The following is a 12,777-nucleotide window of genomic DNA, read 5'->3' as shown; positions in this document are numbered from 1 at the left end:
AACTGTGGATGTTGACCAGCCCTTATTCTCTCACTGGGACTTCAATATAAAATCTTACTCTCAACATCCTCTTTCTTTACAAGGTGCCATTTCACCTCAGTACTTTACTATAGATTCAGTTCCAAGGAGTCTTAATCAGATTCTTATTTTTCATGTTCAAAAATATCAAGTCTATTGGCGATTCTTATGTTAAGATCGACTTAAAGTTGAGAGTACCTCAGTAATTTATGAGTAAATGTATTAACAGAATATTGTAATTGTTCTAAAACCAAGAATTGCAAACCTGGGACATTCAGTTGAGGTTACACTTAAAAGAAATCCAAACATGTTAAAGTACAGAAATGCACTGTTAAGGCACCCAAATAACTGTAACGTTGTCCTGTAGTGACACCATACAAAAATCTTAGGATCAGAATTAAGGCATATTAGTGCCTGTGGTCCCAGAATAGATTAAATTCATTTTGAAAGTCAGATTGTTTTTCACATTCCCCCCATGTATAGTGTCACTACATGTGGAGGATGTACTGGACATGCTGTACTCTTTTATATATAGCGTTGGCTCCCTGTCTTCAGTGCAAAATAGAACTCAACTTAGTTATGGAGTCAGGACCAGCACCTCCATACAACTAATATACAAATGGCCTCTCTCCTCTGTCTTTGTCCTCCAAGGATTCTGCTGCAGTGTGTAAACACAGTGAACCTGGTCCCGAAATCTTTACACAGTTTTTGTTTGGCAAAACTCCCATTGAGTTCTGTGGAAGTTATGCTTGAGTAAGAACAGCAGGGTTTGGCCCGCTCTTTCTAGAATGTTATCAGTTGTACTTGGATTTTCATTTCTTATTAATCTCAGAGACTCATTTAAAATCCATTTACTAAATGTAGGCTTGTGGGTAGAGGGTAGTGGTGCTTTTACTGGTGACCTATTAACAAACAACATACCATTAACACAGAGTGTGAGATTAAAGATTCATAAATACATTTTACATCTACAATCCAATCTCTAGGGGATGTGATAACATTCATCTCAAGGGAAGTTTTGGGATGAATGCAATTAATTACGGTTAAGGCAGGTTTAGGAACTGTATGACCAGCCAATTCTTTTATGGATTTTTCCACATGTCCTAAGGCTGTTGTATATTTATGGAAAAACTTGTAGAAAAGCAATGGTCCAGATCACGTAACAATGTGCTTGAGATCTGTGCATGAAGAGGCCCCTCCACACCTGTCCATGTAAGTAAGAATATGTGGGTCATGTTTGTGGCAATCTACCCCCTTCCCTCAGACCTTGCAGAGGGACCCTGTCTGGAACCTCATGTCTGGTGAGAAAGAGGGTGGGGGCCAAAACTAGAGGATACATATTTTCCTCCTGCCTGGCTATAAGCAGTACATCTTCCGGGAAATGAATGTGACTTTCAATCATTTTTATTTGTTTTAAACCTTGTCTCACCTACAATATCTTTATTAGGCCAAATTAAGCTCTTAGTTACATAGCTGCAACTCCCACTGCGATAGTGGTCCAATGATTAAGCATGGGACTGAGAATCAGCTGACCAGGGCACTAAGCCCATCTCTTCCGCCAACTCATTATGTAAACTTGGGCAAGTAACTTATTGTTCGTATTATGATGTTGAATCTGGCTGATACAAGAAATTTCAAAATTCTTGTCTACAAAAGAGTGGTGCAACATTATGGTGACTTGCCAGTATATTGTGAGAACAGTGGTAAAGACAAGGCAACATGGAAGCCTGGATATATTATATCAGGCCTTGCTGAGGCTAAAAGAGTGTTAGTTGAAATGATAATGAGGTCCCAGAGAACTATAACTAAATCAATAAATAGTCTCTGGGGCAGTGCTTAGATACCATGTCAACAGGCATTCTGGAAGTACCTAAAGAGAGAGGAAAGGCATTCTTACCATTCTTCCTCTGTGAGCTAGCTTGGATTCTGGATGAAAGTCTGACCAGGCTAGCTCACAAAGAAAAGGACAAATCGTGTTACTTCATACTATTGCACCTTGTTGATGGCAATAGTACATTCTGGGTTCCGGCAAAAAAATGGAGAACCTTTCCTGGCATGCATCAAACACACAATATCCTACTTTTTTTTTTTTCAGTTCAACTCCCACTGGATTCCAAGCCTCACCTTGAGGTTCTTAATGCTCCAAATGACTAAAGAACTGGCAGCCAAAATAGATGTGTCCACACTGAAGCTGGCATGTGAAAAAGGGCAGGGAGAGGGAAAAACAATGCTGGGGTTCCAGTTAGAAACCCACAGTGACATGAACAATCAAGACGTTCCTGATGCTGACTTAGACAGGAAAAAGCGTTGGTGAGCCTCAGATCCCAGTATCCTTAGACTTCTGTTTTCAAAACCAAGAAGTCATCCTCATTTCCCATTTCTCACTCCCTCTGCACACTTCTATCTGCATTCCTTTAATACTTGCGTAGAGAGCCCTCTGATTACGAGTAGGTTAACAAGGACTCTGATCAAAAAGAGACATGTTACTAAAACACTTAAGCAAAAGGTTCATTAAAAAAGAGACTCTGAATAAAGAGAAGAGAAAAAGAAATTTAGAAGGCTGATTAAAATACTAGGGCTGTCAAGCAATTAAAAAAATTAATTGCAATTAATCACATTGTTAAACAACAATAGAATACCATTTATTTTAAATATTTTGGATGTTTACTACATTTTCCAATATATTAATTTAAATTACAACACAGAATACGAAGTGTACATTGCTCACTATATATTTATTTTTGATTACAAATGTTTGCACTGCAAAAAAACAAAAACATTGTATTTTTCAATTCACATCATACTGTAGTGCAATCTCTTTATCATGAACGTTGAACTTACAAATATAGAATTATATACAAAAAACCCCTGCATTCAAAAATAAAACAATGTACAATTTTAGAACCTACAAGTCCCCTCAGTCCTTGTTCTTGGTCAGCCAATCACTCAGACAAACAAGGTTGGTTTCAATTTGCAGGAGGTAACGCTGCCTGCTTCTAGTTTACAATGTCACCTGAAAGTGAGAACAGGCATTCGCATAGCACTGTTGTAACTGGCGTTGCAAGATATTTACATGCCAGATGCGCTAAATATTCATATGTCCCTTCATGTTTCAACCACCATTCTAGAGGACATGCGTCCATGATGATGATGGGTTCTGCTTGATAACAATCCAAAGCAGTGCGGACTGACACATGTTCATTTTTATCATCTGAATCAGATGCCACCAGCAGAAGGCTGATTTTTTTTTTTTTTTTTTTTGGTGGTTTGGGTTCTATAGTTTCCTCATCAGAGTGTTGCTCTTTTAAGACTTCTAAAAGCATGCTCCACACTTCGTCCCTCTCAGATTTTGGGTTGAGTGCTGTAATTATTTTTAGAAATCTCACAATGTTACCTTCTTTGCGTTTTGTCAAATCTGCTGTGAAAGTGTTCTTAAAACGAACATGTGCTGGGTCATCATCCAAGACTGCTATAACATGAAATATATGCAGAATGTGTGTAAAACAGAGCAGGAGACATACAATTCTCTCCCAAGAAGTACAGTCACAAATTTAACTGATGCATTCTTTTTTAAATGAGCATCCTCAGTATGGAAACATGTCCTCTGGAATGGTAGCCGAAGCATGGAAGGGGCATACGAATGTTTAGCAAATCTGGCATGTAAATACTTTGCAACGCCAGCTACCAAAGTGCCATGCGAACGCCTGTTCTCACTTTCAGGTGACATTGTAAATAAGCAGGCAGCAGTATCTCCTGTCAGTGTAAACAAACTTGTTTGTCTTAGCGATTATCAGAATAAGAGGTAGGACTGAGTGGACTTGTAGGCTCTAAAGTTTTAGTTTTGTCTTTGAGAGCAGTTATGTAACCAAAAAAACTCTGCATTTGTAAGTTACAATTTCACGATAAAGAGATTGCACTTCAGTACTTGTATGAGGTGAATTGAAAAATACTATTTTTTTTGTTTATCATTTTTACAGTGCATATATTTGTGATAAAAAATAATAATATATAGTGAGCACTGTGCAGTTTGTATTCTGTGTTCTAATTCAAATCAATATTGAAAATGTAGAAAAACATCCAAAAATATTTAATAAATTTAAATGGGCATTTTATTGTTATAAGTGCGATTAATCACGATTAATTTTTTTAATCGCAATTAAGTTTTTTGAGTTAAATATGTGAGTTAACTGCAATTGACAGCCCTATAAAATACATAAGACTTTTTTAATTCTGTCTCAAAGTTTTTCTGTCTTCAGCTTTCCTCAGGTGCTTACAGAGATGGACTTAGATCCCTTTAGAATACTACGATCCAACAACAAGAAAAATTATATATAATTGCTTATTATTGAGGGATTTTTTTAAAAAAAGAAAAAATATCTTCAAGTTCCTTCTTTTATACTGAATTATAATGGTATCTCCGCTTCCTAACTTTAAAATGAGATGATTGCCACCATTGTTAAGAGTGCTGTATATGGATGAAAAGTTTTATGTGTTGGTAAGACTTTTGACACTCTCTCACATGAGTTTCCCTAGTTAGTTTATGACAAGTATAATCTAAACTAATCTACAATAAGATGGATGCACAACTAGTTGAAAAAACATACTCAGAGAGTAGTTATCAGTGGTTCACAGTTAAGCTGGAAGAGCATATCAAGTGGGATCCCACAGGGATCTGTCCCACTTCTGAGTCTATTCAATGTCTTCATAAATGATTTGGATAATGACATAGAGAGGACACTTATAAAGTTTGCATATGACACCAAGCTAGGAGGGGTTACAAGTGCTTTGGAGAATAGGATTAGAATTCAAAATGATCTTGACAAACTAGAGAAGTAGTCTGAAATAAATAGGATGAAATTCAATAAGGACAAATGCAAAATACTACACTTAGAAATGAATAATCAGCTGCACAAATGCAAAATGGGAAATGACTGCCTAAGAAGGAGTACTGTAGAAAAGGCTCTGGACATTATAATGGATCACAAACTAAATATGAGGCAACCATGTAATACTGTTGCAAAAAAAGTAAACATCATTCTGGCATGTATTAGCAGGAGTGTTGTAAGCAAGACACAAGAAGTAATTCTTCCACTCTACTCAGGACTGATAAGGACACAGGTGGAATACTGTGTCCAGTTCTGGGCACCACACTTCGGGAAAGACATGCACAAATTGGAGAAAGTCCAGAGGAGAGCAACACAAATTATTAAAGATCTAAAAAACATGACCTGTGACAAAATATTGAAAAAAATGGGTATGTTTAGACTGGAGAAGAGAAGACTAAGGAGGGACATGATAACAATCTTCAAGAACATAAAAGGTTTTTATAGAAATGAGGGTGATATAGTGTTTTCCTTAATCACTGAGGACAAGGACAAGAAGTAACGGGCTTAAATTGCAGCAAAGGTGATTTAGACTAGACATTAGGAAAAGCTTCCTTACTGTAAAAGTACTTAAGCACTGGAACAAATTACATCAAGACCCTTGTAACATTCAAAACCAGTAGGAGAGCACTTCAATCTCCCTGGACACTCAATAACAGACTTAAAAGTGGTCATTCTTCAACAAAAAAACTTCAGAAACAGATTTCAGTGAGAAATTGCAGAGCTGGAATTAATTTGCAAACTTGACACCATCAAATTAGGCCTGAATAAAGACTGGGAGTGGCTGGGTCACTACAAAAAGTAATTTTCCCTCTGTTGATATATTATTCACACCTTCTTGTCAACTGTTGGGAATGGGCCACATCCACCCTGATTGAATTGGCCTCGTTAGCACTGACCCCCACTGGGTAAGGCAACTCCCATCTTTTCATGTTCTGTATATTTATACCTGCCTACTGTATTTTTCACTCCATGCATCTGATGAAGTAGGTTATAGCCCATGAAAGCTTATGCCCAAATAAATTTGTTAGTCTCTAAGGTGCCACAAGGACTCCTTATTGTTTTTGCTAAGGAGGTTGTGGAATCTCTGTTGCAGAAGGTTTTTAAGAACAGATTAGACAAACACTTGTCTGTCCAGACTACAGTACCCCTTTCAGGAGTTTGATTTGTCTTGCCTACCCCCAAGTTTCACCTCACTTCAAAACTATTTGCTTTACAAAATCAGACATAGAAATGCAAAAGTGTCACAGCACACTACTACTGAAAAATCTCTTACGTTCTCATTTTTACCATATAATTATAAAATAAATCAACTGGAATATACATATTGTGCTTACATTTAAGTGTATAGCATATAGAGCAGTATAAACAAGTCATCTGTGTGAAATTTTAGTTTGTACTGACTTCTCTAGTGCTTTTTATGTAGCCTGTTGTAAAACTAGGCAAATATCTAGATGAGTTGATGTACCCCAGAACACCTCTGCATACCCCCAGGGGTATGAGTACCCCTTGTTGAGAACCACTGGTCTAGATAACATAGAGTCCTGCCTCAGTGCAGGACACTGGACTAGATGACCTGATTAGCACAGAGAGCACCTCTCACTCCTCAGTTACATCAGACACTAGTTTTACATCTCCCTCCTCTCAGACTGCAGAGAAGAACTGTTTTCCTGTAGCTCCCCATGTTTGAAGAAGTGCTATGTCAGGGTTATCCCTACCTCTCCACCAAGTTATCAATCTCTTTGTAATTTCTTTCTGTTCCCCATGAAAAACTAGCCATTTCAATAAAAGAGACACTACCTTTATATCTTGCTACAAGTGCTTCTCTAGTTCTATTTTGCTTTACACCTTCCTCACTCATTTCACAGTTATACACCCTTTGAATTGCCCTCTGTGATATCCAGTACTTGCACTGTTGACCATCACTCGCTTATTCATTGCTTGTTGGCTCAGCTGGGCAGTCACACAATTAGGCCTTTGTTATGCCTTCAGACAGGCTGCAAGTCACAATACTGAAGCAGCACAAGGACTGCTTCCTCTGTTGGTATTCCTCTTCCATCATATCTAGAAAGATACAGTCCTAAATAAATGACATATATATACATGAAGTCCAAACGTAATAATAATCCCTATTACAACACTGATTTATCGGGCTGCACAATGAAATGCTTTTTCTAGTGAACCAACCTGCACGTGCCATCCACCAACTTAATACTCATGCTCTGAAGAGGTCAGTCAGTACTGCTTTTAGTTTTTCAAGTTGGTCAACTGGGGAAAGACAGTTTGTTTACTTTTCACATTTCACCTGAGTTCAGGTTTCCTAAGCAAAGCCTAGACAGTGGCAGGTAGTGTTCAGTGAGTTGGGGTTTTCAGTTAAATTCCTCACTCCATTCCTTTCTTTGGCCAAACCAGATGTAATTCAATCGTCTCACAATTACTAAGCAATAAGAACAACATGTAAATCATGGCTGAGGAGGTGGAAAGGTACAAGAATGCACACATCAATGCTCTCAAACAGTCTGAATTGTCAAAGTTCAATTTAATATGCAGAATAACCACAACTGGCACATGGGTTATTGATTATACCTATAACTCAGCTAGGCCCCAGCGCTGGAAACACCTACAAATGTAACTTTACACATATGGAGTCATATTTAATTCAATGGGATTATTCACATGCATATACAGTTACTCATGGGTGCAAATGTTTGCAGGATCAAAGCCTAGTTGAGTGTCTATTATCCAACAAAGTGAATGCTAAAACAGAATAAATCTCCATTAATCATAATTATTGACCACTATGGGCCAAATCCTCAGCTGCTGTAATGAGGTACAGCTCCACTGAAGTCAGTGGTCATGTCCCCTTACACCAGCTGAAAATCTGTCTCAAAGAGTTGGTCACTGGACAAAACACAGGAAGTCAAGGGACTTGCAGTCTAAGCCAGTGGCTCTCAACCTTTCCAGACTACTGTACCTGTCAGGGGTCTGATTTGTCTTGTGTGCTTCAAGTTTCACCTCACTTAAAAACTACATCCTTACAAAATCAGACATAAAAATACAAAAGTATCACAGCACACTCTTACTGAAAGATTGCTTACTTTCTCATTTTTAGCACATAATTATAAAATAAATCAATTGGAATATAAATATTGTACTTAGATTTCAGTGTATAGTATATAGAGCAATATAAACAAATCATTGTGTGTATGAAATTTTTGTTTGCACTGATCTCTCTAGTACTTTTCATATAGCCTGTTTTAAAACTAGGCAAACATCTAGATGAGGTGATGTACCCCCTGGAAGACCTCTGCATACACCCAGGAGTACACGTACCTGTGGTTGACATCTAAGCTATATATTATTTATAGTTTATTTCACTTGAAGTCAAAATGAGGCTTCCAGCCCCTTAGATGGTGAAATTAAATATATCTCTTGTAGCAGAAAATAAGAAAAACCTTATTGGAGAAAAGAAAAGGAGTACTTGTGGCACCTTAGAGACTAACCAATTTATTAGAGCATAAGCTTTCGTGAGCTACAGCTCACTTCATCAGATGCATATCGTGGAAACTGCAGCAGACTTTATATATACACAGAGAATATGAACCAATACCTCCTCCCACCCCACTGTCCTGCTGGTAATAGCTTATCTAAAGTGATCATCAGGTGGGCCATTTCCAGCACAAATCCAGGTTTTCTCACCCTCCACCCCCCCCCACAAATTCACTCTCCTGCTGGTGATAGCCCATCCAAAGTGACAACTCTTTACACAATGTGCATGACAATCAAGTTGGGCTATTTCCTGCACAAATCCAGGTTTTCTCACATCCCCCCCACCCCCATACACACACAAACTCACTCTCCTGCTGGTAATAGCTCATCCAAACTGACCACTCTTCAAGTTTAAATCCAAGTTAAACCAGAACATCTGGGGGGGGGGGTAGGAAAAAACAAGAGGAAACAGGCTACCTTGCATAATGACTTAGCCACTCCAAGTCTCTATTTAAGCCTAAATTAATAGTATCCAATTTGCAAATGAATTCCAATTCAGCAGTTTCTCGCTGGAGTCTGGATTTGAAGTTTTTTTGTTTTAAGATAGCGACCTTCATGTCTGTGATTGCGTGACCAGAGAGATTGAAGTGTTCTCCGACTGGTTTATGAATGTTATAATTCTTGACATCTGATTTGTGTCCATTTATTCTTTTACGTAGAGACTGTCCTGTTTGACCAATGTACATGGCAGAGGGGCATTGCTGGCACATGATGGCATATATCACATTGGTGGATGTGCAGGTGAACGAGCCTCTGATAGTGTGGCTGATGTTATTAGGCCCTGTGATGGTGTCCCCTGAATAGATATGTGGGCACAATTGGCAACGGGCTTTGTTGCAAGTGTAAGCAGTGTCAGGATGAGCTCCACCCTGACATCTGGTGGTGAGGTGTGGCAAGTTGTGGAAAAGAACTTCAGGGGCAGATCTCATTTGCATAGGCACACCCACCACACCTAGAATGAGACCATAGCTGCCCAAATGGTCACTTTGGCTGCTGTGGGATCCCCAGTGTCTCTGTTATTGGGGCAGAAAGAATAAATTGTTATTACCCTGATTATGGGAACTGTGCTTGGAACTGTACGTGGCCTTTTGTTACGATGGAGGGATTCACCATCATCTAAGTAGCACTCGCTAGGCAAGGGTCATGGGTTCCAAAACTGTGTGAATGGAGAGAGGCTGGGGACAAGTATTAATACTTGGTGGCATGGGCCCCTTGGTGAGGGCCTTACATGCTGATTGCACTTCCTCCTCTCTCCACTGTGGAATATCAGAGCTAATTTTGATTTCATTAGAAGTCTAGTTATAGGCTGCTGAGCTCACTTTGGGCTGACAGTGCCCCAGCACTGGGGCTCCCCTACTATAAGCTGAATTCACCTAAGAGCTGAAATCACTGAGTGTTGTGTTAAGTAGTGGGGGAGCCTGAAGATATATTGTGGAGCAGTTTGCGGGAGGGCTGGTGAAGCAGTTCGACACGGAGCAGTGTGTGGATGGCAGGAGCTGCTTGTGGGCCGTGGAGCTGAGCGAAGGAGTTCGTGGGGCGGCTGGCGGAGCGGAGCGCAGCTGAGCGAAGGAGTTCGTGGGGCGGCTGGCGGAGCGGAGCGCAGCTGAACGAAGGAGTTCGTGGGGCGGGTGGTGGAGCGGAGCGCAGCTGCGCGAAGGAGTTTTGTGGGGCGGCTGGCGGAGCGGAGCGCAGCTGAACGAAGGAGTTCGTGGGGCGGCTGGTGGAGCGGAGTGCAGCTGCGCGAAGGAGTTTTGTGGGGCGGCTGGCGGAGCGGAGCGGAGCGCCGCTATGGAGCTATGGGGCGGTCAGCTTCAGATCACGTAAGGTGCCTCTTACCCCCGTCCCATTTCCACCCAGGTTGGGAGGTAAAGCTCCGCCGATAAACTTTCGAACTCTGGGGCTGCCCTGACCAGGGACAGAGACTTTTGGGGCATTGGACTTTTGGGATTGCTGGACTCAAGAACCAAAGGGAAAAGGGCATGCCCCAATTTGCCTGGGGTGGGGTTGTTTTTGCTCATGGGTTGTGTTATGAATCCGGTTGGTGGTGTTTCCCCAACATAATGCCACATTGTTTCTCTCTGTTATTAAAAGACTTTTGCTACACTCAGACTATGTGCTTGCGAGAGGGGAAGTATTGCCTCTTGGAGGCGCCCAGCGGGAGTGGTATATATTTGTCCCAGGTCACTGGGTGGGGGCTCGAGCCGGTTTGCATTGTGTTATTGGAATGGAACCCCTAGATATTGAACCCGGCCCTTGTTGCTGCCAACTCTGACGGGCAGAAGGGTTACATTTTTGGGGGCTCGTCCGGGATCGCCTGGGTCAGTACCCCTCGCAAGCACCTGTTGAGTGATCCACTACATTGGGAAACAATTTATATATTTTTTTTGTTTGTGCTTATATTTTGAGGAAATTACTGTTTGTATAATGGCTAATATGTCAGGTTTGTTGGGCCCTGGCTCAGCAGCTTCTAGCTCGGAGGCTGCAGCCTCGGCTGATGATTGGACAAAAGCTCTGGGGCAAATATTGGAAAAGGTTGTGCTGCCCCATGCTGAGTCAGACTCTTGTCGTAAGTTAAGATTATTTGCTGGGGAGGAGGAGTTTGAACCCTGGTTAGAGCATACCACTGAAATGCTGCAAGAGTGGGCCGTACCAGATGCAGAAAAGCGAAGATGCCTTATAGAGAGCCTTGGCGGCCCAGCATTAGATGTGATTCGCACCCTGAAGCTCATTGACCCTGGGGTCAGTGTGAAGGACTGCCTAGAGGCCCTTGAACACAACTTTGGGAGCGTAGAGGGCCCTGAAGACAGCTACTGTAAGTTCCTTAATTCCCGACAACAAAAGGGCGAGAAGGCTTCAGCCTACATACAGAGACTGGAGAGACTGCTTCAGAGAGCTGTCATGAGGGGAGCAGTGACTGCTGAGCAGATGGATCAGACCAGACTGGCTCAAATTGTAAGAGGAACTCAGTATCAGAACCCGATTCTACTTCATCTCCGGCTAAGAGAACGACGGGAACATCCCCCAAGTTACTCCCAGCTGATAAAAGAGGTCCGAGAGGAGGAAGAAAGGCAGGCTGCCAGTGAGTTTTGGGAAGCCCAAACATCGGAGCCAGCCAGCACAACACCACTGCAAATGGCCAGTGTACTGATGGTGAGCACCAGAGAGGAACTTGCCCAACAAATGCAGGTCCTGACGGAACGGATAGCTGAGCTGCAAAGTACCGTTGACCGAGTTAAGACTTCTAGGAATAAGAAGCCTCAAACTGTGGCGATTGAGAAGCCCGCACTTAGAGCCACCATCCCCCCCAGGCGAAGGGGGAAAGGTCAATTCTTCTGCTACCGATGTGGTCAGGATGGACACAGTGCTGCCAAGTGCCGTAATGAAGAAAACCCCTCCTTAGTGTATGGAAAGCTGAGGATCAGTTGGGAGAGATCCGGTAGCTGCCAGAGGGTCTGGGGACGGGGACCCCCCAGGTCTGCAGGATTTGAAGATTCCCCCAGAAAAGACTTTCCAGCTGGGATCCCTGCAGGACTGATAGGGCCTCGAGCAGAGGTCATGGTGAGGATCGAAGGGGTGGAGTGTAAAGCAGTGCTTGACACTGGATCTCAAGTGACTATTATATTTCAGTCATTCTACCAACAGATGCTTAGGCACCTGCCTATACAGCCACTGACTGGCCTTGGCCTATGTGGCCTCAGCATGGATGAATACCCCTATCAAGGGTATGTCATAGTGCACCTGGAATTCCCAGAGGAGGTTGCTGGGGTAAGAGAAGAGGTAGACACAGCTGCCTTAATATGCCCTGACCCTAAAGGGACTTCTGATGTGTCTGTGCTGATAGGGACCAACTCCAGTCTCTTCAAGGTACTCGCGGATTACTGCAGAAGGCGGGCTGGGGACCAGTACCTGAATACCCTGATGATCCATACGCTTTGTGCTGAAGCCTATAGGAAAATTGAGAGCGCTAAAAGGGACACATCTGAGCTACCGCTTGGGGCACTGAAGTACGCGGGCACAACCCCCTTAGTAGTGCCTGCAAGGACGGAGCAAGAAGTGCTTGTCATGAGTACCTGTCTGAAAGGCAGTAAAGGGAAGTTAGCAATGATAGAGCAGCCGATGGGAGGAGAGCTCCCTGAAGGAGTGCTGGTCCCCAGTGGAGTCATAACCCTACCTGCTGAAGCCCAGGAAAGGGTGACTATACTGATTGCTAATGAAACGAGTCGTGATATTTTTGTGAAGCAAGGACAAAAGATAGCAGACCTCTTTGAGCCTGAGTCGATTGTAAAACCCCAGTATGAAACTCCAGTTCCGGCAATAGACCCAGCAA

Source organism: Lepidochelys kempii, chromosome 14 (genome assembly GCF_965140265.1).
Source record: "Lepidochelys kempii isolate rLepKem1 chromosome 14, rLepKem1.hap2, whole genome shotgun sequence".
NCBI lineage: Eukaryota > Metazoa > Chordata > Testudines > Cheloniidae > Lepidochelys > Lepidochelys kempii.
The sequence above is the reverse complement of the archived record's forward strand: the minus strand, read 5'-3'. Positions refer to the sequence as shown.